General features: G+C 43.5%; 1 protein-coding gene across 7 annotated transcripts in view; it reads right to left on the bottom strand.

The window, feature by feature from the left end:
* Window positions 1-15,365, bottom strand: part of Lpgat1 (lysophosphatidylglycerol acyltransferase 1) — a 71,223-nt gene that overhangs the window by 37,628 nt on the left and 18,230 nt on the right. The gene's annotated exons all lie outside the window — the stretch shown is intronic.

The following is a 15,365-nucleotide window of genomic DNA, read 5'->3' as shown; positions in this document are numbered from 1 at the left end:
GGCTGCCTGTTAGGAAGCCTGTTTTCTCCTCCCCAGAGGGGCTACCAGACGCATGCAGCCACACCCAACTTTACATGGGAGCTGAAGTCCTCATACGTCAGCCCAGGCCCCGTGAACTCAGATCCTCATACCAGCTCAGCAGGCACTTCACTGACAGCCATTTCTTCAGATCCCTTGGATGGATCTCCAAATTCCACACTCACTCTGAAACTGCCCATCATAAGATGAGGCCATAATGGATAAGAGTGGGCATTAAACATAAATCCAACGTGTCTAGCATTCTTTTCCTTAAATTTATTTATGTATATGAATGTTTTGTCTGCAGTCATGTATGTGCGGCACATGCCTCCCTGATTCCTGCAGCAGTCAGAAGTGGAGGTTTTAAATGCCCTGGAACTGGAACTGGAGTTCTAGATGGCTATGAGTGTTAGGAACCAAACCTGGATCCTCTGTAAGAATGATAAGTTCTCTAACAGCTGCGCCAACTCTCCAGCCCTGTAACTAGGACATACACACACACACACACACACACACACACACACACACACACACACACACACACACCTGTCATATAATAGGCATTGGTTGGATAGTGAGCAACCACCAGAATCTAGATGCAGCCAGGGGGTATGTGCTTCCTCTCAAGTTTTGAGACTCCAGAGAAAACAGCTCTGCTGACATCTTGATTCCAGACTTCTGGTCTCCAGAACTAGAAAGAATACACTTTTTACAATTTTTGTTTTGTTTTGTTTTGTCTGAGACAGGATTTCTTTATGTACACCAGGCTTACCTGAAACTCAGAAATCCACCTCCCACTGTAAGACCCAGTTAAATGCTTTCTTTCATAAGGGTTGCCTTGGTCATGGTGGTTTTTTTCACAGCTAAAGAACAGTGACTAAGACAACCCACTATTGCCAAAGGAATGAAGGTTAACTGAACAAAACACTGGACAGAAAATCGTTTAGTTTTAAGAACAAAACCGAAGATTTACAATATCCCCTACCACATGCATACTTGATTTCATAGCAAGACCCTGTTTCACACCAAGAAACAACAACAAAATCCTAGAAGAAAACAGTGACTCTGAAGCCTTGCTATGACCAGCAAAAGACCTGTCTGTCCCCTGGCTGAGTGTTTGGGTATCTGCTACTATGGTAAACACCATGACAAAAGGTGAATTGACAAGAAAAAAATTTCAACTTAGAACCCTCACTCCACTGCTGATGGAGGTCAGGGCAGGAGCTCAAGGCAGGAAGTGAAGCAGAAACCATGGAAGAATGATGCTTCTGGCTTATTCCTGGCTTTCCCAGTTTGCTTTCTTCTTTCTTCTTGTTCTTCTTCGTGTGTGTGTGTGTGTGTGTGTGTGTGTGTGTGTGTGTGTGTGTACACATGTGATGCAAGTGCCAGCAGCAGAGGCCTGAAGAGGTTATCAAATCCTCTGGAACTGAAGTTATAGATGAATGGGAGCCACCAGGTGGGGATTCAAACCCAGGTGCCCTGGAAGAGTAGCCAGTGTTCTTACCTGCTGTGCCATCTCTCCAGCCCCTGAACTTGCAGAGGTGACACATCTGACAATGAGCTGGGTCCTCCCACATCTATCATTAATCACAATACCCTACACGCCAGTCTCATGGAGGCATTTTCTCAATTAAGATTTCTTTTTCCAACATTCATCTAAGTTTGTGTCAGGTTAACAAACACCAACTAGGACACTGATATTACACACTCTTTACCACCCTGTACTTTAGTCATTAATAATACTAAAACATATTGTAAAAATTAATATGGTATAATTGATTGTTCCATTAAGATAATTGGACACATAATTTTTGGAATCTGTAATGGCTTGTTTTGTGTGTTAACTTGATATAAGCTAGAGCCAGGAGAGAGGAAGAAACTTCAATTGAAGAAATGCCTCCATGAGATCCAACTGTGAGGCATTTTCTCAATTAGTGATCAGTGGGGCCATCCCTGGGCTGGTGGTCCTGGGTTCTATAAGAAAGAAGGATGAACAAGCTAGTAAGCAGGACTCCTCCGTGACCTCTGCATCAGCTCCTGTCTCCAGGTTCCTGAACTGTTTGAGTTTCGGTTCTGACTTCCTTCAGTGATGAACAGCAATATGGAAGTCTAAGTCAAATAAATCCTATCCCCCCTTTTACTTTTTTGGTTATGGTATTTTGTTACAGCAATAGAAACCCTAACTAAAATAGAATCATTATTAACCAACCATGTTTTCAGCATCCCAGGTTACAGGCAGACCCTACTGTACTTTCCTAAGGCTAAAATGACAAGGACAAACAGAACAAAAGAATGAATTTGTATGTCCATCAAGAGGAGCTGTGGGAAAGCATCTTGGTAACTCATTAACCAAGGTTAGAGAGATGGCTCAGTAGGTAAGAGCACTGGCTGCTCTTTCAGAGGACCTAACTTCTATTCTCAGCACCTGCATGTCTCGAAGTCCATTTCTAGCAGATCTGATACCCTCTTGGCCTCTGAAGGGACTGTATGCAGATGGTGCATAGACAGTCAAACATGCAGAAAAAACAAGCAGAGAAATAAGGTAGGATGGCAGACGGGTAAGGAAATGTGGTCAATCAATGGGGTGGTTATGAGATGGGAGAGCTGGGAGTAGTGGTATGTGCCAGCCAGCCTGGGAGACAGAGCAATATGCTGTCACAAAGCAAACAGAGAAAAGCAGCAGAGAGGACAGGTTGGCAGTCACACATAATATTCTATTCCAACTTTGAAAAGCCCTCCGACTAATCTGCTGACTTCCCAGGGAAGTGGGAAAGATAATCCAGAGGTTGGCTGTACCAACTTGTTGGACAGCCAAGTCCACAATGGAGTAGGCTACAGGACTCCCAGAAAGACTTCCTCCAAGATGACTTCTTACACTAGCATCTGACTGACTGAAGGAGAGAACTAAAGCTAAGAAGGAGCTAGCCCTTGGTGGCTCGCAACTGTAAGCCCAGCACTGTCCAGTAGAGGTGATGGCAGGGGATCAGGAGTCTTGACAGGCATCTGAGGCTGGTTCCGGTTCTATGAGACCTTGCCTCAAAAACAAACAAACAAATGTAAAAACCACCACTATCACAAGATCAAACAAATGAAGACAGACATGGAGCTTGGGGAAATTAGCATAGAAAGTGGAGGGGTTGGAGGTAAAGCAAGTGCTATATAAGTAAGAGGAAGTGAGTTGCATCTCAGAACCCGTGTGAAAGCTGGGCACGCGCATGACTCGCAGTGCTCGGGATGGAGACGGGGAAGGCAGATGCTGAGCATGGCAGCCTGGGTGATCAGCCAGTCCTGGGTCCCAGCGACAGGGCACACAGCTTGCTGAAGAGTGATAACCAAGGCTGACCCCTGGCTCCTCATTTCTTTTTTTTTTTTTTTCTTTTTTTTGGAGCTGGGGACCGAACCCAGGGCCTTGCGCTTCCTAGGCAAGCGCTCTACCACTGAGCTAAATCCCCAACCCCTCCTCATTTCTACACGTACAATCACATGAGTGTGTACACATGCACATAAAGCATGGGAAAAATTACTGAATCTTGGGAAAATAAAAGTAAACAACTTTGCAAATGGCTCAGTTATGAACTAAACTATATATTCATAATAAAGGTTATAAATATTTATATAACCTAAACCACAATAAAATTAAAATTCAAAGTAGAAAATCTACTTTCTAAGTATCATTTAAGGCAGTGGCTCTCCACCTGTGGGTTGAGAACCCTTGGGAGAGGTTGTAAAACCCTTTCACAAGGGGTCACATATCACATATCCTGTTAGTTGACATTTACATCACAGTTCCTAACTAGCAAAATCAATTATGAAGTAGCAACAAAGTAATTTCATGGTTGTGGGAGGTCACCCACAACATGACAAACTGTATTACAGATCCCAACATTAGGCAGGTTGAAACGCTCTGGTTTAAAGCTGGAGACATGGTTCCGTAGTTACGAATGCTTGCTGCTCTTGTGGAGGACCCAAGTTTGGCTCCACAGCCATTTGTGGGGAAGGAGTTAACAACAGCCTGTAATTCTAGCTTCAGGGGGACTCCATGCCTCTGTCATCCACAGGTACCTACACAGATATGCACATGCCCATACACAGACACACAGACACATAATTAAAAATAAATCTTAACCCTGCCCTGCCTTCCCTCAGTGACAGACTGCTCTTTCCTCCCCAGGCTGCTCTCAGCCTCATTCTGTATTATAGCAACAGAAAGCAGACTAACACTTTTTGTGCTCATGGCTTGGTAGGTTTAAAGTGTTAAAAAATAACCATCCTATCAAATGCAGTCCCTATATGTAACACAATTTCTGTCAAAATTCCAATGCAATTCTTCACAGAAATTAAAAAAAAAATCTTAAATTTCATTTGGAAACACAATAGTGCCCGGACAGACAAAATAATCCTGAGTAATAGAAGAACTACTTGAGTTATCACCATTCGAGATTTCAAATTATATTACAAAGGAATAATAATATAATCATCATGGTACTGGAATAAAAATAGACACCTTGATGAATGGAATAGAGTTGAGAACCCATACTCATACAGCCACCTGATTACTGACAAAGAAGTCAACAGTAGACACTGGAGAGAAGACAGCATCTTCAGGAAATCGTATTGGTTAACATGAACAGACACATGTACAAGAGTGAGACTAGACCTTTATCTCTCACCCTGCACAAAACATTTAGTTCTTGGGGTTGGGGATTTAGCTCAGTGGTAGAGCGCTTGCCTAGCAAGTGCAAGGCCCTGGGTTCGGTCCCCAGCTCCGGAAAAAAAAAAAAGAAAAGAAAAGAAAAAAACATTTAGTTCTTGACATTGGTGACTTACATTTGTCCTTCATTAGTTTTATTTAGTTAGTTTCATAAATTGTGCTGCTCCCTGGTTCCCGTGCACCTTTGGCACTCTATTATCGATTCACATCTAAAAATCTTTCATGTTTATTTATGACTTTATTTACCAACTGGATTGAAAACATTTAAAAAAATTTGTTTTGTAAGTTTTCCTACATGTTTTAGTCAAATTGAAGAGTATAATTTATAACAAGAAATGAATGTTCTTTCATAGACAGCCCCACTGTCTTTCATAACAACCACCATACTGGAGACAGAATAGCTCCACACCCTCTCAAATAAGCGTTATGTCTCCTACCCTATCCCTAGGTTCAGGTTTGCCTTTAACTTGCTACCTACTCAAAGACGACCTTAAACTTTTCATCTCCTACTCCCATCTCTCCAGGGTGAGGACTATGGGATTTGTCACATGCCTGGTTTATATCGTGCTGGGGATTAAGCTGAGGTTTCCCACATGGCAAAAGTAATAATTGTACCAAACTGCCAGAAAGTAGTACGCCGTGTAATACTTCTCGGCTTTGTCACCAGATGATGACATCACTGAGGTTTTGACCTTAAAGAAACTAAAAGCTAGAAACAAAATTTACAAACTTTTTCATTCCAACCTCTTAATTTACAGGAAATTTCAGTCAAACACAAGAGATAAAAGTCTGCTGTTCTGTGCCTGATCGAAGAGTTGCAAAGAAAATTCACACAGAGGGTAAGTATGACTGATTGTATGGCCTCCTGCTCGCTTTCCACTAAGTGCTTACTGATGTGGCTGGTGATGGAGGTGATAACAGAGAGAAGCAGGCACTGAGTATAGAAAGGATAGGTCCTGTCTTGGTTACTGTTCTACTGCTGTGAAGAGAAACCACAACCAAGGCAACTTAGGAAACATAGCATGTTTGTTTGTTTGTTTGTGACACATTTCTCTGTGTAATGGCCATGGCTGCCCTCTGTCCTGGAACCTGCTCTGTAGACCAGACTGGCCATGAACTCACAGATCCACCTACTTCTGCCTCCTGAGTCCTGGGATTAAAGGTGTGTACCACTACCACCACCACCACCACCACCACCACCACCACCACCACCACCACCACCACCACTACCACCACCACCCCGGCTGAAATAAAGCATTTAGCTGGCGGCCTTGCTTATGGTTTCAAAGGGTTAGTCCATGATCATCATGGTGGAGACCATGGCTACAGACGGCAGGCATGGTGCTAGGGTAGTAATTAAGAGTTTACATCTGATCAGTTTGTTCCAGGAGGAGAGAGAAATGGCCTGAACCTAGTATGGTCTTTTGAAACCTCAAAGCCCACTCACAATGGCGTATCTCCTCCAACAAGGGCACACCTGTCCCTCCCAAACAGTTTCACTAACTTGGGACCAAGTGTGCAAATATACAAACCTCTGCAGGCCACTTCCATTCAAACCATGTGGATTCCACCCAAGGAGGACAGCCATTCAGTGCCAACCGTGTACTGACATTTGGTGCTTAGGGATGTGGAGCCAAACTACCATAGCCTCCTCCTTCTCATTTTCCCTCTGTCTACCAATAAATTACATTTTATTATCAATATGCTACTTTAAGACCTTAAACCCCAAACAGGTCCCTAAGAAACAATTTGGAAAACACTAGCAAACAGAAAAACAAAAAACCAAACAATACTTATAGGCTTAAAATGAATGATGAGGAAATGTCACAAAGTTAGCAGTGTAAGTCAGGTACCTGAGTACCAGACGGGCTGAGACAGAATAGACTGTAGGTTCCAGTCTAGCCCAGGGTAGAGTGAGAACCAGAATCAGGGAAAACAGCTATTGTGGTCTAGATCTGGAGTCAGCCCTGGGGAAGGATGCAGGAGAATCAGGATTGCGCTCTGCTATACAGTGAGGTCAGAACTGGAACTACTATCTCCAGCTGACTAAAGGATCTGCTCAGACAAGAGGCAGAGACCACTGAGTTGGGCCCCTGTGGGCACTGTCCAGTCAATGGGAGTCCCAGGCTATAGATTCAGAAACAGCCTGATCTGTCATCTGCCATGTCACTTCCATCCTATGTCATCTACTTGGTATGCAGGTGATGAAACAGTGACTCGAGAGTCTCTGGGAGGCCTCTGTATTTTGGTGATTTCAGTACAGCCAGGGGAGGGCAAGGGGACAGGTTGCAATGGCCCCGAGGAGCAACGAACTGAGTGGCAGAGCCAGCAATTGTGCTCACAGCTGGCAGGGGACTCTGAGGGACTGATGGGGATGGGCCTAGACTGGCAGCTTTGTGGTTAGCAGCAGTGGGCCTTGTGGGAGACACAAGACAGGGTACTGTATGGGGCAGAAGGGTGTGGATGGGCACAGACGGCTGCAACTTGTTCCTCCTTCAGGCTGACTCTAGCAACGGCCTTAAGGTCCGGGGATGGCTCTGTTTTGAAGCGTGTTTCTAGCTCCCAGTGCTGCCCTTAGCTCTATTTCTGCTCACAGGGCCGCAGAGCACAGGAGGACTACAGATGCTGAGGTGGTTCTATCTCAGCTGTAACTTGGTTTAGGTTTCCTAAACTCCTCCAATTCTTTGAAAGTGAATTATGGGGCTGGATGATGGCTCAGAGGTTAAGAGCACTTGCTGCTCTTGTAGAGGACTGAGGTTTATTTCCCAGCTCCTGCATCATGCAGCTCACAGCCATCTGAATCTCCAGGCTCAGGGGATCTGGCATCCTTTTCTGGTTTGCACAGGCACTTGTACATATGTGGTACATATACAGACAAGCAGCCATGAACATACACAAAGTTTTTAAAAAGAATATAGTTAGGTTTTATATAATGAGGTTTAGCCAATTATGACTTATATATGATGGAAGCATATATATACATGTATATATATGTATGTATATATGTATACACACATAAACACACATATATACGTGTGTGTATATACATATATATGTATATGAAGGACCTAAACAATCAGCAATTCTCAACCTACGGGTCATGAACCTTTTGGCAAACATTTAGCTCCAAAAATATTTACATTACTATTCATAACAGTAACAAAATTAGAGTTATGACATAGCAACAAAAATAATTTTATGGTTGGGGGAATCGCCAAAACATGAGGACTGTATTGAAGGGTCATGGCAAGGACGAAGGACCAGTGGCTCAGGTGACACAGCTTTGTGCACCACCAACTTCTCAAAGTTTATTGTATATCAAACTCCTGAAAAAACACGTTCATCATTAAGCAACCCATAATTATTAGAAATTTAATTTCATAAATAGAATTTATGAAGGTTAAAGAGATTAATGACAAAGAAAGGCTCCTAAGTAAATAGGAATGAATAGAATCCAGACAGAAGTGGCTCTGACAGGAGGAAACTATCACTACAGCAGAGTAAGAGGAAGGACAGCCAAGTTAAGCACAAGAAGTCCCGGGAGTATCCTTATTAGAGACGATCATTCTCAATATTAGCTTATAACTACAGAAAGCAACAGAAAACAAATAAAGCCAGGAATGGAAAGATGAAGGGCGCATATTGGGGAGAACAGAACTTCTGAATTAGACAATTTAGGGAAACCCATTAAAATTAAAGAGCAGAAAGCAAAATTTGTGCAGTACACCAGCTAAATACCCAAGAGACCCTACACAAAGAAATTCATAGCAGGAGTTAGTGTAGTTTCTAGCTGGAGGCTTTGGTCACGTTCCCACAAACTGAAATATAGGAAAGGAAAAGAACATAGTAAGAGCATGACTGAACAAAGCACAAAGCCTTTAAATCCAGTACTTGGGAAGGCAGGAGCCAAGGATATCTGTGAGTTCAAAGGTAGCCTAGTCTATACGCCAGAACCAAATGAAAAGTTAACTGTGTTCTAAAGCATATTAGCAAATTTTCCCTATTTGGAATGGTTTTCACTCATATTCTCTCAATGTCTAAAACAGACCTAAAAGACACACAAATCACATATTAATTGTATTCACACCTAAGGATCAGACAATGATACTTCTATAAGGTAATAGCATCAATAAGCATCACAAATCTGACTGAAACCCAAGTCTATGATCCCTCAAACCAAGCAAAGATTGCTCATGTAATTACATTCCAACGATTTAATGAAAGCTGAAGTGTGCTGTGTCTTTATAACATAATGGGCTTCATTCAAAAACCAGCACCAAGCCTTTGAACTCTACTCACCCACTGAGTATGTTATTTAACCTCCCCGTTGCCGCATATATAAATAAAGAACAAATATGACTTCTTTTCAGAGTTGTTCTCAGTAACATAAGCACTGCCTAAAAGCCTGGGCACACTGAGTTTTATATCTCTCTGGAGTATTACAAATCACTTCTCATTTACGTTATTCACCTAACTGCAGGATGGAAGAAAGGTTTGTTTCTCTTAATAGTAAATCTTAACGAAAGACTAATTATATTCCTAACTAAATTCAGAATAAAACTATAAATTGAATCTATGGACATAAGAAAAAATGTCTTCAAGACTAATTCTAGGAAGATAAAGAATGTATGAGCGAGACTAGAGACCACACAGCACAGGCACACCACTGAACAAAGCCGGGGGGGCCTGTGGGTATGCACGAGGACTTCAGTACGTATATGAACAGGTTCCTCGGGAAGTTACCCTCTTCCTCCTGTGCAGGTTAAATTCCTAGAATGTGTGGCTTAAAATGTGGTTTAAGTCAAGGGTCTTAAAGAACTTCTTCTGGATTATTCGGGTAGATCTCAGGAAACAGGGTATGGCGAAGCACACCTTTAGTCCCAGAACTTGGGAGACATGAGCAGGTGGATCTCTGAGAGTTCGGCCAGCCAGGTCTACGTAGAGAGACACTGTCTCAAAAGAACCCAAACCAAATCAAACCATTAAGAGAAGGAAGGAAGGAAGGAAGGAAGGAAGGAAGGAAGGAAGGAAGGAAGGGAGGGAGGGAGGGAGGGAGGGAGGGAGGGAGGGAGGGAGGAAGGAAGACAAGGGTCTAGGGAGATTCCCTAGTCAATAAAGTACTTGCCTCACTAAATGGTTGGAACTAGAAAGTATCATCTTTAGTGAGGTAACCCAATCACACACACACACACACACACACAAAAAACCCCAAGAAACAAAACAAACAAACAAAAAAACCACACATGGTATGCCCTCACTGATAAGTGGATATTAGTCTAAAATTTCGAATTACCCAAGATACAATCTACAGACCACATGAAGCTCAAGAAGGATGACCAAAGTGCGGATGTTTCAGTCCTCCTTAAAAGGGGGAACAAAAATATTCCTAGGAGGGAATATGAAGACAAAGTTTGGAGCAGGGAGTGAAGGAATGGCCATTCAGAGCCTGCCCAACCTGGGGATCCAGCCCATATATATACAGCCACCAAAACTAGACAATATTGATGAAGCCAAGAAGTGCATGCTGACAGGAGCCTGTTATAACTGTCTCCCGAGAGGCTCAGCCAGAGCGTGACAAATACAGAGGCGAATGCTAGCAGCCAACCATTGAACTGAGGACGGGGTCCCTGTTGGAGGAATTATAGACAGGATTAAAGGAGCTAATGGGGCTTGCAACCCCATAAGAACAATACCAACCAACCAGAGCTCACAGGGTCTAAACCACCATCCAAAGAGTATGCATGGACAGACCCATGGCTCCAGCTGCGTAAGTAGCAGAGCATGGCTTGTTGGGCACCAATGGGAGGAGAAGCCCTTGGTCGTGCCAAGGCTGGATGCCTCAGCGTAGGGGAATGTCAGAGCAGGGAGGCGGGAAGGGGAGATGGTTAGGGAGGGGGAGCCTAAACCTTGTCTCTTGTAAGTTGCCTTGGTGGTGGCATTTGGTGACAGCAATGGAAAAGTATCTAAGACAGGGAAAGTCTGTGCACGCCCACTAACGCTGCAGAGCTGGCAAGCCTGGAGATTCTGCATGGGTACTCACTTAACATTTTAAAGAAACTTCTGCAGAATTTTTACTGACAAAACTCAAAATGTAAACATACCTGAACCCAACTCTTTGTGATATAATTTCACTAATGAGAAGAATAGAATTCTTTGTCAGATAAGACTATTATATTTAATTATACCTTAGAGTGTTTTTGTGTTGTCAGATTGATTACAGATGTTCAGCTGTAAACTATGCTTAGATGGAGGGACTTACAAAACAGAAAGTGAGCTGAATTTAGCCCAGGGGCCACTGTCTTGGCTCCCTTAAGCAACTGACTAGTTTTAAAGAGACAAGAGAAACAGTGGGAAGTGAGGGGCAAGAGGCAGAGCATGTAGCTAGCACAGAGGAGTTAGTCCTTCACCCTATCAGGTCTGGAATAAACCAACCAACCAACCAACCAACCAACCAACCAACCAACCAACCAACCAACCAGTCCATTTTCCCTTCCAGACCCTGCTCCTGGAATGATGACTCTGAAAGTAATTATTTATTGTTAAATGCCTGGGCCATAAGCTTTGGCTCATTCCCTGATTAGCTCATAACTTATTTAACCCATACAAACTATTATACGTCTTCCACACGGTTGGTTACCTTTCCTTCAGTCCTGACCTGTTCTTCCTCATCTTCCTCAGCATCATCTCCTTTTCCAGAATCCTTTTTTCCTGCCAGTGCCCCACCTCCTATTTTCTGCCTCAGCTCAATGGCCATTTTTTTTGTTGTTGTTTTTATTGATAGGTGATACAAGAGATTCTCTCTACAAAGAACATTCCTTCTAATGACAAAAATAATGTGGGTCTGAGGAGATGGCAGGTAAGTACCTTTCTGAAGAAGCATGATGACCTGAGTTAGATCCCCAGCACCCAATAACAGCAAAGCCTGCATATCTCATTTCGGCTGTTGGGCAGCAGAGGCAGGCAAACCTGTGGGTGGCTCACTGGCTGTCCATTCTAGTTGAACTGATGAACCCAACTTCAGTGAGAGACCCTGTCTCAAAAATAAGGTGAAGGGGAATGAAGAAGAATACTCAGGATTGGCCTCTGTTCTCTACATGACACTCACAGCTACCTGGGCACCTGCACACATATAAACACAGACAAGCTCATTCACAGAAACACACTCATGTGTTTACACCACAGAGACATACACATACACAAACCTGTCAATAGTCGTTCTTTTCTCACTAAGTGAAAATATACATAATGAAGGTTAGGAGCCCAGCTTGCTGGTAGAATGCATGCTCTGAATGCCCCAGTTAGATGACTAGTGCAGAAAACACACACACACACACACACACACACACACACACACACACACACACACACACACAGAGAGAGAGAGAGAGAGAGAGAGAGAGAGAGAGAGAGAGAGAGAGAGAGAGAGAGAAGATACAGATACATGCTAACTTCAGACTATAATGCTTTGACATTTTTTTAATTGTTATTTTTTATGTGTTTGGGTGTTTTGCCTGTCTATGCACCTCATGTGTGTCTAATGCTCTAGGAGGTCAGAATAGAGTTTTAGATTTCTTGAGACTGAGTTAAAGACAGTTATAAACAGCCATGTGGGTCCTGGAGATTGCACCCTAGTCCTCTGGAAGAGCAGGTAGTGCTTTCAGTGCTTTTAACTTGTAAGCCTAAGCAGTTTCTTAGGAATTACAAAGGAGCTACAATACTGAGGAAATACTAGCACACATTTACAAGGTCATTACTTTTGTGTGCAGATGATGTGGGCACAGAATCCTGACCCTTTGTATACTGCAGAATCAACCCAATGGTTAGGAAGCTCAGTTACAGACAGAGATTCAGAAAGCAGGTGACGGTGGAAACTGGGTCGGGGAGGTGTGTGGTGTGGTCAGAGGCAAGTGGAAAATTTCAAATGGGAGAACACATTAGGTACTGGAGGCCTGTATCTGAGGAGATGCAGCGTGCCTCGGGAGAGGAGTTTTATCGCTTTGCAGTCTGGAGCAGAACCACATCACAGAGCTCCACACGGCTGTTCTGCCACTAAGGCCCAACATTACATGCTTTCCATGTACTGAGCATGGACGGGTAGTCCCTCAGTCTTGGTACATAGCTGTTTTAAGTAAATGGCTGTTGTTCTATCAGGTATAACCCAAGGTGGGCTAGATATAAAATTTTCTACTTTAAAATGGAAAAGAGAAAGAGAAGAAGGAAGGAAGGAAGCCAAAGGAGCCTTCTCTTGTCCCTGAATACCCCCTTCCACAGCTGTCATCACCTATTGCTTCACAGCCAAACTCCTTGTTTCCAGGTTCCCTTCCGTCCCTCACTCATCTCTTACACAGTCCAATACACTCTCCAATTCTGCCACCTCAATGAAACTGTTCCTGACAAACACTGGTAAAGATGTTAGGCTCATCATCTTACAGCCAGAAGCTCCACAGAAGCACTCAGCAGCTCTCCGACCCCACCCCATGCTGCACTGCTGACTCAAGGCAGGTATCCCTTCTGCTGCTCTGCTAGTTCCTCCTCCAGTTTGTACCCACAACCTCCCCAGGCTCTAGGCACCTGCATATCCTGAGGTCTGCTCCTAGATTCTTCCTCCCTTAGGTCTTAGTTTCCCTAGGTCAGCAGTTCTCAACCTGTGGATATCAACTCCTTGCAGGGGAGGATGTCAAACGACTGACTGTTTCATGGGGGTCACCTTGGACCACCAGAAAACATGGATATTACGTTAGGATTTATAACAGTAGCAAAATTACAGTTAAGAAGTTGCAATGAAAATACCTTTATGGCTGGGTGCCACCGCAACACGTGCAACTGTATAAATGGCCGCAGCACTAGGAAGTAGGAAGGTTGAGGACCACTGGCCTAGGGGATTTGACCCAGCTCCACAACATTATAACAGCATTGAACATTCCAGCTTCCGTCTCTGGCCCAGACGTCCTTTGAGTTCCTAGATGTACATTCACATCCACACCACTCCTCCATTAATGTGCTCCATCTATGCTCTGACTGGTTTAAATCTTCCTCAAGTCCTCCTTCTCTGGGCCTCCTGATACCTGACCAACCTTCCATGTTCTGACAATTTCCCTCCTATAAAACTCCCCAGCTCACTAGTTTCCAGCTCTACCTCCCTGGCTGTGAAGAGCCCTTAAGAATGCCCCACAGCATCCCACACGTTCTCTCGTTTCTCTAATCCATTCCCACAAGGCAAGCAGAGGATAGAATGACAAGAATCCATCACCACTCCCTGAAAACCCCTCCAGGCACGTCAAGGCCAGCTTCCCACCCTCTGCTCCCTCTCTCATTCCTTCTTCCATGGTGCAACTGGCCGGCCTCCCTTACTCAAACACAAACAGCTCCTGCCTGTACACACACCCTTTCTCCTGTGTCAATGGACCAGCATCTACTTATTCTTACTCCACACAGATTCCATCCACTCTTACAGTCTGTGACACATCCCAACACCTTTGCTCTGTATTCATAAATTATGTACCTCATTTTGCCAAATAAATGTATTTCCAGTTAACCCCATTCTCTGCAAGAAGCTCATTTAGGTTTCTCTTTATTTTTTAAGATTTATTTTAAGTATATATCTGAGTGCTTTGCTCACATGCGTAATGCACGTCTCTGTATTATGTGAGTGGTTGGTGCCTGAAAAGGTCAGAGCCCCAGTGTTACTGACTGGGGTTACGGACAGCTGGAAGCTGTGCGTTCTTTTGTAGAGATCAAACAGTGTTCTTAACCACTAAGCCGTCAACTTCCAAAGACGGAGCTACGCACTGGCTTCATATGTGCACACTGGCCTTTGCTTTTCTGAAGATTTCTTTTATAATATTTTTTATAAAAACTTTTTTTCATACAATGTATTTTGATGTTTTCTCCCCTCCTAATTTCTCCCTGATCATTCCCACCTCTCCCCACCCACTCAACTTTGTTTTCTCTCTTTAAAAAAAAAGTCAGAACCTCCTTATCTCTCTTGTCTACTGAACTTCATGCTCGCTGTCAATAAATAAATAAATAAATAAATAAAAATAATTAAAAAGAAAAATCAGGAAACTCCTTGAACATAGAATTTGCCCTAATTGATTCTCAAAATCTGTACCTTTGTCTTAGTCAGGGTTTTATTGCTATGAAGAAACACCATAGCAACTCTTATAAAGTAAAACATTTAATTGGGGTGGCTTACAGTTCAGAAATTTAGTCCATTATCATCATGACAGGAAGCATGGTGGCATGTCGGGGGACATGGAGCTGAGAGTCCTACAACTTGATCCGCAGGCAGCAGAAATGAATGGCACAATAGCCCTAGTTGGAGAATATGAGACCTCAAAACCTGACCCCATGGTGACAGACTTCCTCAATCAAGGCCACACTTATCTCAACAAGTCCTAATAGTGGCACCTCCTAACAGAGCCACTCCCTATGGGTCAAGCATTCAAACACAGGAGCCTTCGGGGTCGATTCCTATTCACACCACCACATCTCTCAAAAACCTTTGTAGTAGACGTTAATTAATCTATTCCAGGCTGGCAAGTCGGCTCAGTGAATAAAAGTGTTTGCCACATGATCCTGATCACTTGCACTCCAGTCCCTGGAATCCATGTAGAAATGAGAGGAGAGAGCCAAG

This window comes from Rattus norvegicus, chromosome 13 (assembly GCF_021556685.1).
Source record: "Rattus norvegicus strain SHRSP/BbbUtx chromosome 13, alternate assembly SHRSP_T2T, whole genome shotgun sequence".
Lineage (NCBI taxonomy): Eukaryota > Metazoa > Chordata > Mammalia > Rodentia > Muridae > Rattus > Rattus norvegicus.
Note: the sequence above shows the minus strand (reverse complement) of the source record. Positions and strands in the feature narration are given on the sequence as shown.